The sequence below is a fragment of the Marmota marmota genome, unplaced genomic scaffold, assembly GCF_001458135.2.
Source record: "Marmota marmota marmota unplaced genomic scaffold, marMar, whole genome shotgun sequence".
Taxonomy (NCBI): domain Eukaryota; kingdom Metazoa; phylum Chordata; class Mammalia; order Rodentia; family Sciuridae; genus Marmota; species Marmota marmota.
Window position 1 is genome coordinate 41,169,068 of NW_026000174.1, and position 19,647 is coordinate 41,188,714.

The window sequence follows — 19,647 nt, forward strand, 5'->3', positions numbered from 1 at the left end:
CACTCAGCTAAAGACACCAAGTTTGCTGATGACTCACAGAAGCTGGCCACCAATGCTCTCCCCAAAATAACACTCCACAGCCTTTCCTGAGTTTCAAAATTTTTGAAAAATAGAACCAAGAATAAATCAGAAGGAATCCTATGTATCTATATTTCTCCACTATTACTGATATCGGCTAAGTGGGGGAACACAGCCTGTGGTGTGATAAGAAGTCATGGCCTGACAGTTCCTCTCTTCAGTTTTAAGTGGGCACCACTGAGGCAGAGGCTGCTGTTTCTTATGAAGCTAAAATGAACAGTGAAAAAAGGTTCTCTGTAATCTAAAAGGAAAAAAAATGGCAGGAAAAAGGCCAACTTGACCTAGAGATTTCTTCCTATTTAAAGTCAGTTAAAATGCTCCCTCACTGCAAAGCAGACAAGTAAAGATTTCAAGAGGCAAGGACTATACCTAGGAACAATCACTGCATACTAAAACCAGGGATGGGAAAAATGTGTCCCCTTCATTCATGAAAGATCACCCATCCAGAAATCACAGAAGAATAAATAAACAATAAATTTTAAAAAACAGATATAGTTACACTATGGAAAGAGTCAGCCCTAACATAGCTACACAGAAGCAGTCAAGATGATAATATCTTCCTTTTGATCTCTAGGCATTTCTTTGTTGTTTTTTGTTTTGTTTTTGTTTTTGCTTTTGTTTTTGGTGCTGGGGGTTGAACCCAGGGACAGTAGGCCACTGTGACACATCCATAACCCTATTTTGTATTTTATTTAGAGACAGGGTCTCACTGAGTTGCTTAGTGCCTCACTTTTGCTAAGGCTGGCTGAGAACTCAGGATCCTCCTGCCTCAGCCTCCTGAGCCACTAGGGGCTGAGGATATAGCTCAGTTGGTAGAGTACTTGCCTCGAATGCATAAGGCAATAAAAAAAAAAAAAAACTATGCATTTCTAAATGTATGCCCTTCACATGCAAAGAGAAGGGAGTCTGGGGTTAAAGTTCTTCTCATTTTGAGGAGCAGACCTGGGGCTAACTTGCTTTGGCTTGCAAAATGGAGGAAGTCACATCAAGGGAAACAATGTCCTCTGGGATGATCAGTGGGCTGAAAAATTACTTGACCAAACACAAGGAGAGTGGCGGCTTCACAGCCCAGAAGGGGGCCAGCTCCTAATTACAATAGCTCTCTGGAGAAGTGCTTCTAACAATATTTCTGAGTTGTTAGTTGATTAGGTTTCAGTTAAATCGATAAAATGTCTAGGGTTAACTATCTAGGAGATATTGTTCTACAATTATAATGCACAGAAAAGTGTTTGTTATCAACTTTCTCTTCCTTTGGCTTAATTATGTAAGCATTTGTGTTTCAGTAGTTATTATCTTCCTGCCTCCCCAGAAAGCAATCTAAGAAAGAAATTGGCAAACATTTCATAGAGGCCAGATCTATTTCCGATGGGCAAGTGAATCAAATAAAAAAATGGAATTATTTCCCAATTATATTCAGAAGAAGTACAATATATTCAATCAATCCATGAGCATTTAGCTTAGAACAGTGAAAGCCACCATGTATTGATTGTTTAATCACATGGCAGCTTCCAGCTAAGTGTTTTGTGAACATTATCTCATTTAATCTGAACAACTTTCTAGCAAGGTAAGCATCATTATCTCCATTTTCAAGTGTGAAGGCATGCCAAGTCAGTAAGAGACATGATTTGGTTTTAGGCTTATTGATACTATTAATTGAATTGTGTCACTCCAAAATTCGTATATAAAGTCCTGACCTTCAGTACACCTGAATGTGGCCCTACTTAGTAATAGGGTTGTTACAGTTGTATTTAGTGAAGTTTAAGATGAGATCATAATGGAATAGGTCGGGTACCTAATCCAGAAAGACTGGTGTCTTCATAAAGAGTAGATTTGGACATAGGTATGTACCTAGGGAGAATTTTATGAGAAGATGAAGGCAGAGATCAAAATGACATTTCTATAAGGAATATCAAAGATGGCCCACAAACTACCAGAATCCAGAAGAGACTTGGAGTAGATTCTTCATCATAGCCCCCACAAGGAATCAACTCTGCTAACACCTTGATTTTGGACTTCCAACCTCCAGAATTGAGAGATAATAAATCCTTTTGTTTGTTGAAACTGTCTAGTTTGTAGTACTTTGTTACAACAACATGAGCAAAATAATATAATTAGGCTATAAAAATCTATTTCTGTCTATTGAGTCATATGGTCTAGGTGGGCACAATTTCTTGCTGCTATTTACCCTACCCATCTGTGTGGACACACTGGTCCCAGCTGCCATTAGAGTTTGGACGATATTGTAGAGATATTTTGGACAGTATGTCTATATGCTGTGGCTTTCTTCCCTGAAATCTCATCTTCCTCAGATACACTCTTTCAACACCTGTCTAGTTTTTCTGAGAAATCCATACATACTGACCAGGTTAGTAGGCCATGTTTTATTCATTCATTCATTTATTTAAAAAGTACTTACCGAATACCTACTTTGTTCCCACTGTCCTCAGGGAGCCCACAATCTAACAGAAGAGCATAATGTCAAGAATTATTGCACATGGAATCATGACAAGTATATCATAAAAGTTTGTCTCAAGACCCTATAAAGTCAAGATTGATCTTCTACTCTATTCTAAGCCTTGCTGTGATTCTTTTTTAAATAAATAATAAGAGATATTTCAGAGCTCCAAGAGACAGAGGCCAAAAAATTATTTAATTGTTTTCTTGACTCTGTATTTGAGGTCATGATAGCAATATTGGTCAATAATTTTTACTGCTTTTCAAAACTCTTCCAGTGAGAATTTCGTCTCTTTTCAAATATCCAAGCAGCTCAGAACTTGCTTTACAGGAGTGCAAATTCCCTGATGGAGTAACAAGAATCAGTCTTGTTCTCACCATAAACAGCTAGAAAAAGGACAAAATGGTGAAACAACTGTTTTCAGATATTGAACAATAGACAGTGCATAAGAAAGACCTAAGGGGAAAAGGAAAAAAGACAAATGAGACTCAGAAAACCCATGTTTTCTAAGTGAAAATATTTCCAGACTCTTCAGGGAAGGGGAAATGAAGCAGGGTTAAATATCCTCGTCAAATAAATGAGACAGAAATCAGAGCCCAGGAAAGCTGAGATAATCAAAAATTGTGGACCAGTGTCAGAGAGAAGGAAGCACCTTAGGGAACAAGTTCCAGAAAACTGTAGAGAGACTCCCTTGAGTCTTTGACTACACACACATACACACACACACAAACACACACACACACACACACACAGGATAAGGCTGCACAAGGCCAGGAAAATAACTATTACGGAGCTATAAAGTGGAAAACCCCATTGCTTACACAGTCTAGAAGACAGTTCAGTCCAACCAGCAAGAATGGAGATGTATTGATTTGTTGCCCTGAAGCATTCAAGAGACTCCACAAGGGACATTCCTTGGTAGGCAAGATTCCTCTAGAGGGCAAAACCAATACCAGTTTCAAAACTTAAAAGCGAATTTCAAAACAATGAAGCTTACCACAAATAACAGCCTTCCACCTTCCAAAGGTTCAAATTGTGAAATGCACAACATATATCATCCAAATAAACATCATTAGGCATACACAGAGGCAGGAAATATGATCCATAAATAGGAGAAATGGACAAAGCAGAAGAGATGATAAAAGTGACAGTTGAGGACTTCAAAAGAATTGTTATAAACATGATCAAGAAATTAAGGGAAAATATAATAAGGAAAGAAATGGACTGCCTAAAAAAGAAACACATGAAACTTTTAGAACTGAAAAATCTACTATGTGAAATAAAAAGTTCATTGGGTGGAGAATAACCTGATTAGATATTGTAGGGAAAAAAAGATCAGCAAACTTAAAGACAGAGCAATAGAACAAAAACCAAACTATAGAGAAGGGAGGACAAATATTTCACAAACTCAGCAATCTGTGGGACTATTATAGTTAAAGCTTCGTCCCAGGGTTTCATAAACTGACTTCCAGACCACTCACATATAATCAAATCAAGCCTTTATTGAAGTACACCGGTGGCGGCTGACCAGAACATAAAGCTGTTCCCCTGATCAGCCCCTAACAATTGCAAGGGCACTCCTTATAAGCCTGAAAACCACAAAAGGGATGTTGGTGGGTGGGGTCTAGCCAATGCAAGCAAGCCAGGTTACAGAAGCCAGAGAGTGCAGTCAAGTGGCGGGAAGCCCAACCAATCACAGTTAGCCTAATTACCCCAGTTACAGAAAACAGAGCCCTGTTACCCTAGATACAGAAACAATGCTCCATTAGGTAGTTTCGTGTTCTTAAAGGTTTCTATAGCAAAAGGAAAAGAACATTTTGCCCTAGTCATGACCCTTCTACTTGGCATAGTTGTTTTACAGGATGAAGTCATAAAACAAAATGGAGTCACATTTGCTTCTACTATCCCAGGACAATAGCAAGCTGTATAATACATGCAAGTTAAGTCTTGGAAGCGGGAAGGAGGGAAAATGGCAGAAAAAACAGATTGAAAAAAAAAAAGTTTAAGGCAATATTCCTGAATTTTTTTCAAATTTACTAAAACAATAAACCACATATATCCAAGAAACTTGTCAATACCAAGCAGGATAGACTCAAAGAAAATTACACCAAGGTATGGCATAAGTTAGCATAAATTTTGCAACACATACTGAAAATTAGTGATAAAGATAAGATCTTAATCAAAGGAAAAAACATATTATATAAGGGAATATGTAAGACTGCAGTATTCTTATTAGAAACAATGCAAACAAAGAAGACAAAGCACTCAAACAAAACAACCAAACAACATATAAATAAACTTGCTAATCAATAATTCTATTATGAGTAATAGTTTCCTTCAATAGTGAAACTGAGTTAGAACATTTTCAGTGCAGTTGAGATAATATATTGCCAGCAAATGGGCATGACAAAAATTTTAAAGGATTTTTCATTAGGTAGGAGGAAAATGGCATAAGATGTGTTAGAAAAGCAAAATATGTGGGTAAATATAAAAAAAATATTCTTTTATAGATTTTAGAAAGGTAATTGGCTATTTAGAATAAAGATAATATGATGTATTAGGGTTTAGAACAACAATAAATAATAGTACAAAGACAGTGATGGAGGAAAACAGAAAGAATAGTGCTGTAAGACCTTCATTCTGTATAATGTGCAATGATATTATTAAAGTGAATATATGTATTTGAAGCCTGAGAATGAATAGATAGATAGACAGATAGATATAATAAGATAGATAGATAGATAGATATAGATAGATAGACCTAATAAGCCAAAAGTGGAGGAAAAAAAACAAATGTTAACAATTTTTCCAAAAAGGGGAAAATTTAAAAAGGATAAATGACCATATGTTGCATATAAATACAAGAATATAATAAAGTATATTAAATGTAAAGGTCTGAGCACTCCACTTATAAGGTAAAGATCATCAAACCAGATTTTGCAAAGGCAAGACTCAATTGTATGTGATCTAGATGAAATGTGTCTTAAATATAAAGAATATCTTGCAAACAGTAGTAACAGAGTGACTGTATTACCCGCAGACAAAATAGGATTTGAGTGAAGGCATACTACTATGCAAAAAGAGGAATATTTCATGATGATAAAATGATCAATTTATAAAAAACATGTAAAAATCCAAAATGTGCATGCGCCTAATAACAGAGCTTCAAAATGCCTGAAGCAAAAACTAGTGAGGATAAAGAAGAAATAGATACATTTGCAGTTATTGTTGAAAATTTCTGTCTTCCTTTCTCAGCAATTAATAGAGCAGGCACACAGAAAATAAGAAAGTATAGAAGAGTCAAAATACACTACCAATCAGGGTAACTTAACCCATATCTACATAGAACATTCCATTCCAAAACAACAGAATGCACATTCTTTATAAGTACATACAAATGTTCAACAAGATAATCTGTAGGTTGAGCTATAAGTATGCTTCAAACCTATTAAATGTTAGAAATTATGCGCAGTATGTTTTCTAAACACAGTGGAATTAAATTAGTTAAAAAAAAATCTTGGAAATCTTCTGAAATTCAGAAATCAAGCAACATACTTCCATAAGTCAAAGAAGAAAGCAAAAGAGAAATTATAAAATATTTTTGACTGAGTGGTAAAGGCAGGCGACTATGAATTAAAATTGGGGGATGTGTCCAAAGCAATGCTTAGAGAAAAATTTGTAACTTTCAGTGCTTATATTATAAAATAAAATAGGTATAAAAACTTACTAATCCTCTATCTTAAGAAGGTAGAAAAAGAATAAATTAAATCCAAAATATAGCTGAATAAAAACACAGGCACAAAATTAGAAAAGTGAATTTAATAACAAAAGTAACTACAATTTTACAGCAATGTTTACGTAGAGAAACTGGGAAGATCCATTTTTTCAGAAATTTTTGATTGTTTAATAAATACTATGTGAAATTTAACTATATGTTCATTCTCAAGTTTTGGATACATATTTATTTCCCCATATATGTCCACTTCTAATGGCTTATAGTTTCACTTTTTTTAAATTAATGAACATTTTAAATGCACCTACCATATACGGTTAAGTACTGACCCCTGCCTTCAATTTGCTGTAGTCTACCATAAAGACAAGGAAACAAACTGCTACAGTACAGTGGAGTGCCTACTAGGTGGCAAGGCAGTCTGAGGAGGTAGGAATGAGGAAGTGTCTCCTTACTTGTCTCTCCTGCTTCAGTTAGCATTATAGACTGGCATCTGACACAGAGGCAAGAAGGATGAAGAGTCTGTAGATGCTGCTCCTTCTCTTTGAGGTTTTGGCTCCATGGCATATATAAGGAGGAAGAGATGAACAATACACATAGGAGAGTAAAGATAGGAGAGTGATCTGTTGCTAAATCAGCAAGTGGGGTTAGGATTAGGCAGACTATTGGGAGCAGGAGACAAAGGAAGGAGTGTGATAAGTTCAGTGACACAGATGGAGCCAGATCATCTGCTCTTTGCAGAGTTTTCTATGCATCTTTTTGACCCACCATCCTCAAAACGGACAAAAAAAAATGCCCTAAAAATCCACCAGGTGCTAGGTACACATGATTTTATATAATTGCTGAATTTGAGACTTGCTTCTGTCTTCAGGATTCCTAGCCAAACCAGCATACCACAGGTCGCTGCTTCTATAATTATCAAATGGGGATAGTTATTTTTGAAATTACATCTTTGCAGGGTCTAATAAATCAGCTAAGACTTCTCAGTGAAGAGGTTTTCCAATACTGTTTTCTAGGGAGTCCAGGCATGCCAATTTGGCTTCTTAAATAAGATTGTGCATATATTACAAGAAGGAATAGCAAGTGACTGATTTTATAACCAATTAGCCTGACTTTTAAGATGTTCTTCTAGTAATCAAATGTGAACAAAATTACATGTCCATATTTAAGCTAACCTAAAAAAACATAAAAAAAAATCTCATGTGCAAAGCTTTCTTTATTAAAATCCGAATGATGATTGAAACTGAATGAAGGGATCACTTAATGATGACACTTGCCATACTGTAGAATAATCACTTTCATTTTAAGGCAATTCCCTGTTACATTTTTAATATTTAAAAAAATATATGACAGCACTTAGGGAATTCTATGGAAAGTTCTGACCTATAATGTGTTTGTCTTTGCCAAAAAGTGCTTGCTAAAACTAAATGTGACTGAAATTTGGAGAACAGGTTCATTCTGTTCAATTTGACTGGGTCAGCATCCATAATACTTACAATGCTTTGGTTTCTAATTGCTCTCCTTTCCTATTGGTGAAAAGTGGTCTGCAAAAATCACTGACCTGACCAATATCACCACTGCAAAGGAGAAAAAAGAAGAGAGACTTTATAGAAGTGTCAATACCACTTGTTGTGTTGGTATTGCTATACCAAGGCAGGACCTCTGCTTTTCTGAAAGTTAGTATTCTGAAGGTTTGTACAAGGCAACCTTCATGAAATGCCATTTATCAACAATTTTGTCTCTCAAATAACAACTATGAGTTCTGTAGCCAACACTATCTCTGTGTTGTGATTGAGGTTAATTATCATGATATCATTTTATGTTTGGGTTTGGATTTGAGTTGGGTAAAACAAGTTTGGGGCAGCCTGGACTGAGGTCAGGGAATGATTCTATAATGTGCCAATTCTGCATTTCAAAAGAGCATTTCTATACTAGCTAGCTTTATCCACTGGAGATAACCACGGTTATTCCATTCAATCATGGAATACTATCAATAGTTTCAAAGCCAATTTCAATAATAAAATGCCTAACTCTGCAACAGGGATAGTACCAAATGCCTTTCAAAACATGCAAAAAATTTAAAAAGGAAGCAGGCAATTATAAAATTTATTCTATTGGCCGACCTGAACAAAGGTCAACAAGGATCCTGAGAGCAATAAATCCCTCTAGATGGTTAGAACCAAAATGAATCAGCAAACCCACTTTCTTCTTTATGCTTTCAAGAAAACCAAGTATAGAGACATTACATTATTTTTCTGTATCCTCACAGCTTCTTCACAATAGATCAGTTAAGAAAGGGAAATGTTCTTTGCCACTTGTCTGTAGCTTCTGGCAGACTGGGCAGTCCTATAAACTGACATTAAAAATGGTTGCATGTTAATAAGTATATTTTGATATGAAACAAGTTTGGTAAGTAAAACTCAGTTTACTATACAGTTTAATGTACTTTTGATGGAAAATAGACCTGGTGACCAGTCAGGGAAATGAGTTAAAATAACTACTTTTCTCCCTTGATGGCAACTATTTTTTCTCATTGGACAAGCAGAAGAGTGAAAAAAAATTGGCCTCAATAAAATGTTTTTGTTGTTGTTGTTGTTGTTGTTTGTTTTTTTTTAAGAGAGAGAGAGAGAGAGAGAGAGAGAGAGAGAGAGAGAATTTTTTAATATTTATTTTTTAGTTTTCGGCGGACACAACATCTGTTTGTATGTGGTGCTGAGGATGGAACCCGGGCCGCACGCATGCCAGGCGAATGTGCTACCGCTTGAGCCACATCCCCAGCCCTCAATAAAATGTTTTAATATTGGAACTGTATCATACACTTTTAGATTAAGAACCCTGCACATATACCGAATTTATAAGTAAGATTTGCCAGAGATTTTAAGCAAAGTATCAATAATTGAGTGTATGACTCATTTTTCTTTTAAATATATATGGAAAAGAGTATTTAAAAATATCTTTCTGAAATAAATTCTAGAGTTCTACATCACAACATGATGATTGTAATTTACAACAATATATTATATATTTTACAATGAACTAGGAAAGAAGAGACCTAGGAATCTCAGCCCAAAGAAGTGATAAATTTTCATAGAGATAGAAATGTCAATTACCTTGATTTGATCAAAACACATTGACTACATATACCAAAATTATCATAGTGTACTCCATTAATATGTACAATTATTATGTATTAATTACATTTATTTTTGTTGTGCTGGAAAGCAAATGCAGTGTTTCATGCATGTTACACAGAGATTCCACAACTGAGCTACCATCCCAGCTCAAAATTTAAAATAAAATTTTAAAAAACACCCTGAAAAATTAAATCCAAGTGTTACATGTTTTTGCCTGTCATTAATATAACTTCAGAGTAGTAAGGACAAAAAATATTCTAAAGATCATATCTTCTTTGTCCCTTTTCTTAGAGTTTCAGGAAAAAATAACTATGTGGTCATTTTATGACGGGATGTAAGAAGGCAGGTTTATTTTCTATGAAATTCCCAGGTCAGAAAACTAGTATAACCTAAAGTCCCTTTATGAGGCCATGTGACCTGTGGTTAAGGATCCTAGAAGCTGATCTTCAGAGAGCAAACATTAGAGCAATCTGTATTAAATCCCTCTCATTTTGACTAAGCTTAACAGAAACTTCCAGAATACTGTGACCCAACTCTCTCCTTTTGAGACTCCTCAGGATCTGGTATATAAGGACCCAGCCAGGACCAACATCCAGAAAACTACACTTTCGGGGAGTTGACATATGAGACCATAAGAGTGCCTGGCTGTGCTCACCATACAGATGCCCCGTATGCATACCCAGTGACCACTGAATATCACTGTGGCAAGAGTGACAGTGACAAGGCCTGGGGCCCAGCTACTGCTCCTTCAGCAAAATGAAAAAATAAAAACAATAAACATTTCAGCCTGCTTACCCTTGTTTTGAAAGACCAAGACATATGAATTATCTTTGTGTATTCACCAGGCCCAGGCTGCAACCACTGGGCCAGGGGATGTCAGACCCCACCCAACTCTGCTGTACTGCAGCAGGGGAGAACAAGCTCCAGGGATTGAGTGCTCGGGCCAGAACCCCATCACCATTCAGCACTGTGTACCTAGGTCTGGACTCTGTAAGTTTCATTCAACCTGAATTCATGAGCATTAAATTGTTTCCCATCTTTAATAGAGTTTGAGGTCCTCTAGAAAAACAACTAGATTATAGATGAGAAAACCTAGACTTAGGATAAGGAGGTCTCAATATGACTGCGTGAGAGAACCAAATGGAACATACTCTCCCGTTAGACTGTACATCCTACAGCAGTAGGGCCACTGTTCCTTTATAGTGATATAGAGCTCTAGGTCTCATTGCTTAATTACTGAGGGACAGTCAGGAAGGAAGGGTGCCTAAGCCAAAGTCACTCACTTTACTGCTGATGCACAGAGGTGGTGGAAGTAATCTTACTCTTTCTGGAGTTTTCTCTATCAGAGAGGTTGCTGTTGACCTGTGAGGGGTAGGAGGTTGGTAAGATGGGAAGCAGAGCAACCATTCATCATTTTCAGCCTTAACCCACACACACACACCACTTTTTATTTCAGATTCAAATAATCAGCCCAAGCAAGAAACATTAATTTGAGTCTGTGGAAGTTCAATCACAAAACCAATGAATATTGTTTCCTAAAATTCAGCCCCTATGCAGTCCACTACTTAAGTACATTTGATTAAAAACTTCTAGCCTCCTGTAAATTCCCTCCTAGGCTGTAAGATGCATTCACCTGTCACTGTGCCATTTGAACCAGTATCTCCTCCTCTGTTGGTGGGATGGGAATCTTGAAGTCCAGGTGACAACATTTCAGGCAACTTAACAAGCTGCATATAACTTTCTTGCCAATTAATTTTCAGTGAAATAGTTCTCTTTAAAAGAGTTGGAAGCCTGGTGAGGATAGCTCTGTTTTCTGGGCTCTCTCTACATCTGCTTCATCACTCAACTGCATATTCTCCCAAATACGATTTCATTCAGAAGAGGAAAACACTGAAAATGCTTCTTGCTTTAAATTGCTTTTGAAGACATTAACTCATTCTTACCTCCACTTTGAAACATCCTTAAAGATTAAAAAATGCTATCTACCCAAGGCACAGCTTTAGATTTCCCCACAATCCTGAGCTACTTGCATATGACACATTCATGTATATTTTCATAATTCTGGTGGGAATATTATTAGAGATCTATTTTTAAATGCTTCTGTGTTACCTGTTCCCATTCTTCACTTGAAAATTTCAGTGAGAATTTTGCTGTATTTCAGTGGTCTCATTTTTTTTCCCATAAAATATAACTACCAAAAACTACTTCAATGAACTTTCTGTCATTTCTTGAAGTTGGCTCTTCCATACTTCATGCCTATTGCTCCTCACCCCCAAGTGTACATTAAAAATGATTTATGCTCAGAGAGCTCTTAGCATATCTTCTTTGCCTGCAGCTCAGACTCAACAGGAAGTCTTCCTTACAACCTTTGAAATCTAGTTAAGCACTACAGCTAATCTATTTCCCAGCAAATGGATATCAAGGATTACTCTTTCCAAATGACCATTTTTTCCATCCAATTTGAAATTCCCAAATCAAGAACATATTGAATTAGTAGGCTTCTCATACAAATCAGCTGCCCTGTCCTTCAAGGATGTTTATGATTAAAGTTTTTGACTGTCCAAAGACATAAGGACAAAATGAAAGTTGAACAAAATCATGGATGGGAGAGAGGTTTGAAGACTGTGAGTTCAATGTCGCCATTAACTGGATGTTATCCAAGAAATACTGGTCTGAGAAAACCAGATGCTTTTAGATAATATAACAAATGTTTTAGAGCAAGAATGAGAACCCAAACTCCAGACTGACTCCTTTTTGTGTGCCGTTGGGCTCGCTATGTAATTTTTCTGAGCCTGTTTCTTCTTCAGTCACAGAATAGGGATAATATTTATAACTATTAGTAAGAGCTAATATTGATAAAGCACCTACTATAAGCCAAATAAATATAATTTACTTATTAATTTGTTTAATTCTGATATAGTCTTATGAAGTGGATCTTACTGTCTTCATTTTATAGAAGAAGAAATAAAGGTTAAGAGAGGTTAAATAACTTGCACCTATCACACAACTAATCAGTGGTGGAGTTTAAATTCTAACCTTTGCAATCAGCTATATAGTGTCGGCCAAGAATCAGTATTCTGTCCCCTAACTATTTAGCATAGACACGAATTCCGTAATATTACACTTATTATTCCTTCTGTATTGTCATTACTCCCCTAAGCATCAGCAAAGAAAAGAGAGCATTGGGATAGAAGGGGGCCTGGGTTTTCTTTATAACCCTTTCCTGACTACCTCTGTGACCCTGGAAAAGTTGTTTTATCTCTCAAGGTCTCAGAATTCTCATCTGTAAAATGATAATGTCCAGGGGTCAAGAACTCATGCTTAGAAAAACCTGAAGAATAAGCAATGAATGAAACAGACTAAGGACTGAGGAACACTATGCTTCCATATTTAGTACATAAAATGCACAAGCACACAAGAAATGCTCAATATATTTTGCTATCTATTCTTGACATTAATTTTACCTTTCCCTTCCAGCCTTCAGACCTCCAATGTCTTAAGTTCATGGAAATGTTGGCAAAATTATACCTGTGATACCCTCACTACTTCAGATACCAGAGAAAGCTGTTAGTATGGAAATAGCCTTGCAGAGATAAGGCCAGAGGAAAATCAGCAACCAGCCCATTTCTGAGCCTGTTTAGTCTCCCAGGAGCTGACCTTGGCCTTCTGAGCCAGCCACATCAAGGCTCTTTACACCCAAGGCTATGAACGCACGGTGTTCTGGAAGCAGTCATAACCTCTCAAATCCACTTAGTCCCTTAATCCCTACCTCCCAGCAGAGCAGGAGCCCACACAGAATGCCTGACTCAGCCTTAACCCAGGAGCATCAGCAAGGGCTGAGCCCACTCACAGTCTCTCTGCCCCACTCCTAAGGCCTTAGGTTGAACCCTTCCTAACCTCAAGCCTCCGGCTTTCAGAGGAAATGTTCTCCTGCATAGTTGGAGTTTGCTAATATGTAAGGAATGAAGTCCAAAGTACATTTGGTATTTGGACAAATGTCAAATGTTTTCCCTACGCACCAGATATGAAATATAAATGAAGTAAGTAAAAAATAAAAAGTGAAAAAGTAAGCAAGGAGGAGGCTCTGAATCTGGTGCTGCTTCTCTTCTCAAGTAGAGAACTCTAGAAAGGTGAGTGGAGTTTGTGCTGCATTCTGGAATATGAACCTGCTATTGTCATTAGTCCCCATGCCAGCAGGAAAGAAAAGAACATGGGTTGGAAGTAAGTCAGGAGGCCTGGGTCCCATTCATAGCTGCTTCCTGAGTAGTTCTCTCACCCTGGGCAAGTCACTTTTCCTCCTGGGCCTAGGAATCCTCATCTGTAAAATGATGAATGTCTGAAGGTCATGAATTCATGCAGTAGAGAGGCCCAGAGAGCAAGGCAATGAATGAAACATATCCAGGAATCTTCTCTCAATGTGAAAACATTGTGTTTACATATTTAATTCACAGTAATATTCTCCACTTTCAAAAAGAAGTGTGTTCAATTTTATTTTTAGTGGTGAATTATAATTATACATCATCATGGAATTTAGCTTGTCATGCACATACATGCACATAATTTGATCACTTATTTTGTAATAAAAAACCATTCATTTTTAATTTTAGAATTGTTTAAGATTTATAAAAAGGTTGAAAAAATACTATTGTCCCTAACATTCCCCACACTGAGGTTCCCTTTTATTAACACCTTACATTAGGGTCCTACACTTATCACAACTCTTTTTTTCTTAAAATATGCAGACCTCTCATCCTATCTACATCTATGGGTATAGAAGACTATGTCTCTACTACAGAGGAACAAAGAGCAATGTTGATAATTCAAACTCAGAGGAACAATAGGGTATTCAGGAGACTGAAATTAACAGGCACAAATACCGGCTAATGGGAAGAGCAGAAACTGAAATTCAGCTGACAGGTGTCATCCAGAAATGCCAAGATTTGGGGGTGTTTGGTTGGTTGTCAGTTGTGATTTGTTTCAGAGAAATCAGAAATCTAGATGTTTATGTTAAATTTACCCATTTTAAAGGTTGGCTCATTTTCATCTCCTTTTCTCAAAATACTACTCAGGCCAAACAAAATAGATATGCTAACTGGATTTGGCCTGCAACTTCCGGTTCGCCATCTCCAATTGTATTACTTTTGGTGAGCTAAAGTCAGTGTTGGCAGGGTTGCCTCCCTCCGGAGGCTTTCAAGAGAGAATTCGTTACCCTAGAAACCTTTTAAAATTTCTAGTGGCCACCTGTATTTATTGACCTGTGGCCCCTTGCTCCATCTTCAAAGCACACCAATCTCTGCTCCTGTCATCACGTTACCTTCTCATCTGTCTCCCATTCTTCCTGCATTCCTTTATAGGAAGCGCTATGATTGTGTGGGACCCGTTTGGAGAACCCAGAATAATCTCCCGTCTCAAGATCCTTAATGTAATCACATCTAAAGATTCTCTTTCACCATATAAGGAAGCATTCACAAATTCTAGAAAAAATAGTGTGGTAAGCCATTCTTATAAACCGTGGCCGCCATTAGAAGATGGCACCGGCTTCCACTGTGGCCTGTGATAAACAACTCCTTTTATGGAGAGTTGGCGCGCAATCCCTTACCACCCTATGAGAGAGATCCACGTGGCGGCTTGGGATTGGGATGCGGGGGGCTTTATTAAGCTGTGCTTGGGTGTGGCGGCAGGCGGGCGCTAGAAGATGATACATGACTCAAGGCCTGAATAAACTGCTGAAAGAAGAATGCTGTGTCGTGTTTTCCCTTGCCGGCGGGGGGTCGCGGCAATTGGTGGCCCGGATGTGGAACATATTCCTCGAACCCAGGATCCAGAACTTTCAGCAGTCAGGGTGGTGCACCAGTAAGTTCCCAGGTAAGTGGGAATCCGCAAGCAAATAGCGGGGTGCTCTCTCTGTAAATAAAGAGAGAGCGGGAAAAAAGGACGCTCCTCTGTAAATAAGGAGAGAGCGGGGATTTGTACTTTCACTTTCATTATATCTTTGGAGGCATTATGGGCACTGCCTCTTCGAGCCCAATTTTGTTGGCCCTAGACGGTTTGTTACGTTCAAAAGGACTTAAGGTAAAGCAGAGCACTTTGCAGATGTTTTTGAGAGAAGCTGATAAAGCAGCTCCTTGGTTTGCTTTTTCAGGGAGTCTTACAATTCCTAGCTGGGACAAATTAGGGAAAGATCTAGATTTTGCTCGTGAGCAAGGCACCTTAGAGGGTGGTGTTATACCACTTTGGAAGTTAGTTAGAGGATGTATAGCAGATCGTAAATGCCAAGAAGCTGTGAGTGAGGGTCANTTTCCCTTGCCAGCGAGGGGTCGCGACAAAATAGGACATGGATATATATATTGGGGGAGGGGTTATAAGTATTCCTGAGGCAGCCGCTAAGTGCCCAGCAGTGTGTCAGAGGGAAGAACTGATCATAAAAGAACAAATGCTCTTTCATTCCAAAGCTTTCCAGTAAGAATTCACAGAAGGTGAAATGCTCAAGAACTCACTTCCCTGGAGGTTTCATGAGATCAAAGAGGAGAAAGCCTGGGATACACACTATTTATTTTTGTAGAAGAATGCTACATGAGTAGATATCATATTAGCCATTTACTGACACTTGGCAGAACACTCATTAATCATCATTCCCACAAATGGACCTCAAGAGTCCACACTGGGTAGAAGACAGGCACAGATGAGGATTAGGAGACAGACTGACATCTCTAGATGAGATGTTGGGAGTTGACATGGCTAGGAACTCTCCGTACCCCTAAAGCTTTGAACTACAGTCATCAAATATTAATCAAGAAATTTTTTTCACTGGAACCTTAAAGTGGACATCCTTTAGAGTGCCTGTCCCATAATTAAGTCAGTTTCCCTTTTCTCAGGGAAATATTCTTCCTCTTAACTTACTGAAATGCATTCTTAGCATCTCTTTGCAATGCTGACTACCTTTGATGGAACTAAAATGGGCATCTGATGCATACAGTTCCATCTCTGGACGTTTGGAACTGAGACTATAAGTCAAGTTAGTTAAGGCCTCTAATATACGAATTTGAAAGCTAATGCTTGACTTTTCCCATCATAAACCAGGGATGTAAAGAGAAACAGGCTAATAAAGAAAGAGCAAGAAAGACATGAAGTAATCACACAGAGAATAAAGTGATACCCAGAGAGGGCTCATGGCTTTCACATTTCAGCTTTGAGTCGCTCCCTGAGGTTTGGTTTGCAATTATTGCCCTTGAGTTCTACGAGCCGACCTTGCTTCTTCAAAATGAATTCCCTATCTTTCCTTAGGTGAGACCAAATTGGTTCCCGTTACTTGAAACCAAAAAGTATTACAGTCCCCCGAGATCTCTCAAAGAGCTTCCCCTGAAGGCTCCCACCCACTGCTGTCTCCATTAAAAATGTTTTCTACTATTACTGCGTTTGGATCCCCGTCCTTTAGGAACTATTTCAGAAAGATTTGACACCTGGCGTCTGTGAGACTTGAGAACACAGGACACCTTAGGCAACACAATTCACACATCAGTTTTGTGGAAGTGAAATGTTTGGCCTAATTTCTCAAAATAAAGTCATTTTTATGGGTGGATAATTTCCTCATGTCCCAGTTGCTGATGGTTTCAAGCAAACCTTGAAAGTTTGCAGGGATTTTATTCTCATTCTTGTTACTGTCTAAATTTTAAGGAACAAAGTGAGCCTTGATATACACCTCTATGGTGCTTTCACTTATTTAACAAATATTGGAAGTATGTAAAGACAGATTTATTCAGTGTTTTGCCATCTGTAGAATTTTTTTCACTCACAGTACCTCGTTGGATTCTCATAATCATTCAGAGGGAAAGACTGGTAAGGTCCTATACTGCCATTTAAGGATTCCAGAGGAATTAAATGATTTGACACAGGGAAATGGCACTGGATTTTGAGCTCCTGAAAACTAAGTACCAAGTCGAACTAATCTTTTATGCTAATCGCCCTTTACAGTAGCTGCCACAGTGTTTCAGGAGTGACAAACTAATTTCATCTCACTTAGCAACTCCAATCCAGTGACAGTGGCTGTTCACAATATTGTACTGAGGGTTCTGGGATTGCATCTGAATTCCATAAGAAGAGCCGCTGTGACTGAGCACATGTCTGCTGAGAGATAAGGAGAGAATAGAAGCATAAGGCCGTAGTATTTCCACCCCTGTAATAAATGTCCAATTAATGTTCCTTGAGTTAAACCAGACTGTAGACCCAGGACTGAATTTCAACTCACCTCTTTGTATTCAGTTACTCTGGGCAGGTTCTTCATGATCATTTCTAACATCCTAAACCAGGGGTCAACAAACTACAGCCCAGTTTAGATTTTGTTAGGACAGAGGCATGCTCGCTTGTTTACATATTGTCTTCAGAAGCTTTCATGTAACAATGACGCAACTGGGTAGTCACCACAGGGGTGGATTTCCTACAAAGACTAAAATATTTACCATCTGGTCCTCTGTAAAAAAAAAGTCTGGCCAATGCTACTCATAAACCAAATCAAACAAATTCAGAGTAGCTCAAAAGAGATCAAAAGATAACCCTGTCTTCCCTCTACACACACACACACACACACACACACACACACACACAAACTTGGGCTTCAGTGACCAGATTTAAGTCTGCCTTGCCATCACTACTCATTCTAAGATAAAGCAGGTAGGTATGTGTTCTTCACTGGGATGTTCATGGGTTGGCACTTTAAAAAGGAGCAACTCTAGTGTCAAGGGTTTTAATTATTTGTGCCAAAGGTGATCAACTCATTGAAGTGTAAAAGAAAAATGCAATATAAAATGAGTGATAAGAGAATTAAAACCTAGAGTAAAATCCCATTTACCCAGAATCTAACCAACCAGAGAGTCCTAACATTTATTTTCCTTTTTTGGGGAAAATCCTATACTTGGATAGGTTAATAAACTTAACCATTAATGTGAGAATCAATATTCAGCATATTCACTCAAAAGAAAGTAATTTTCATAGCGACAATACTAAAGCGTTATGAGTCATGTAAGAAAGATTTAGTAATCTTTGTGAGACTTAAGGGTGATATTAAGTTAACCAAAGTTAATGAGCCAAGCTATTCAAGTCCTGAACACACAGGAGAATAATAAGTTGGTATATCTTATAATTTTTATGTTATTCAGTATTATAGGAATTAAGCCCTGGAATACAAATAAATAAAATGTACTCAGGTATATTCAGGTTAGTTCTTTTCTTTTTCAATAAGATCTTGACTTATAACATCTTTTAAAATGACACTCACAGACGTGATCATTAAATAATTGTGGGGTAATTTATATGAAGCCACCAACCACAGTAGAACATATAAGCCTTTCCCCCTTTTATAATGGAAGAAGAGAGCTGGTGGGATAGTCCAGCTGGATGAGCACATGAAGCTAAAGTAAGATGTAAACAGCAGGTGCTTCTAACCAATGAACTCTGTGTGTATCACAAGAGTCTACATAATACAGGCATTTTCTCATGTAGATATGAAGATTAATGTCAGGAAATCACATCCTAAAGAGATCACATTCTACAAAAATAACCTTTGAAACCTGAGTGAGGACCCTGAAGAATTCAGAATATCAAGAAATGAGAGAATGTTTGGGAGAGTGATAAGGAGACAGGCTGAATTTCTTTGTACAATTATTTCATTTGTTTGTACAATCAACCAAAAAAAATTAAGAAGTGCCTAACTCTAGAGTTATGGAGATAATATCCTCCTCTTCTACTTCCAAAATTGGAACTAATGGAAAGATAAATGCAGGAGATTTTTGTTATTAATAAGGCTATTTTGAAAATGAGACTTCCTATCTATGTTCAAGGCTTCATACTTTCCAGAAGTAAGTGGACAATGATTTGATCACAGGTCTGCCTGGTCAACCTCAGTTCTTAACACATACGGCATTGTGGAAGGCAGACTGAAATGTAGATATCATTCTAGCTCTGGTTGGAGGAGAAAAAAGGGTCCAAGATGAATATTATTAGAATCTTTATTTTTATTTATTTATTTTTGTCATACTAGGGATTGAACCCAGAACCTTGAATATGCTAGACAATCATTCTACCACCACACTACATCCCCAGCTATTTTTAAGTTGCATTTTGATACAGGATCTCACTAACCTGCCAAGGCTGGCCTTGAAATGGTGATTCTCCTGCCTCAGCCTTCCAAGTAACTGGAATGACAGGTGTGTGCACCACAGCACTTGGCATATCAGATCTTTTTAGCAGAACTCCAA